The sequence below is a fragment of the Falco punctatus genome (genome assembly GCF_963210335.1).
Source record: "Falco punctatus genome assembly, chromosome: 14".
Lineage (NCBI taxonomy): Eukaryota > Metazoa > Chordata > Aves > Falconiformes > Falconidae > Falco > Falco punctatus.
In genome coordinates this window covers 20,361,927-20,362,830 of record NC_137594.1, presented here as the reverse complement: position 1 = coordinate 20,362,830, position 904 = coordinate 20,361,927, and positions in this window count along the sequence as shown.

Sequence of the window (904 nt, the reverse complement as noted above, 5' to 3'; positions counted from 1 at the left end):
ACACTTGATTGCACTATCTTACTATACTCAAAAAGATATATAGAGGAGTACTTCAGATTGTGAATGCCTGTGTTCTTTTGTACTTGCCAGCATTGTCTGGACAATCTGAAATCACCTGGAAGCTTTTTTTCCTGTACAGCTCATTTAAAACCTAGAGATTAGCTAAAATGGATGACTGTCAAGCTTGGAGGGTGCTGTTATCAATGCAGTGAGCTGCAGTGCCTTCCTATTGAATGGCCTTGTCTCGGGTTACGGGTTACGCACCATCACCTGTCGGGATGCCCAGAGGGCTTATTCCCTTACCACCAGAACAGGAAATAGCTCTGGCCTTAAGCCGGTGAAGGAAAAGGTAAAGGGGTCTTACTACCCTTTGTAAGAAAAGAAAAGAGTAAGACAGGAAGAAAGGTAAAAGTAGTTACGATGCAGTTTTGGTTTGGGAAGCTCAAAGGCAGGTGGGAGTGACCCCTGTAGCTTTACTGGGGGTATATGCAGATTGTTTGGTTGTTTCCTGTCCTAGTCAGATAAGGGCAATTTGTATTAATCTTTTCTGTAATTTCACTGAGGTTCGAGAAACTTTAGGTGAAGACTCTCACATAAAACACATTCCCCCATACGGCTTGCTCAGAATTGAACCGTGTAAATACGATATAGTAACACATTTATAGTAGCAAGTTTTTTATACTAGCAAGAGGTTTAAAGAGTCTGAGGATTCCTTTCTAGGATATAAAGAGTATTGGTCATTCATGACATGTTTGACATGCAGACATAAAATAAGAATTTTGCTGGCCTCATTGTGAGAACTAACTTTGGGTCTGAAGCAATTGATGCATGTAATGATGCCCCACTCTTTCCTCCCAGTGCAAAAAAGATGGATTTTTTTAATTTTGTTTGTACATTCCAAACA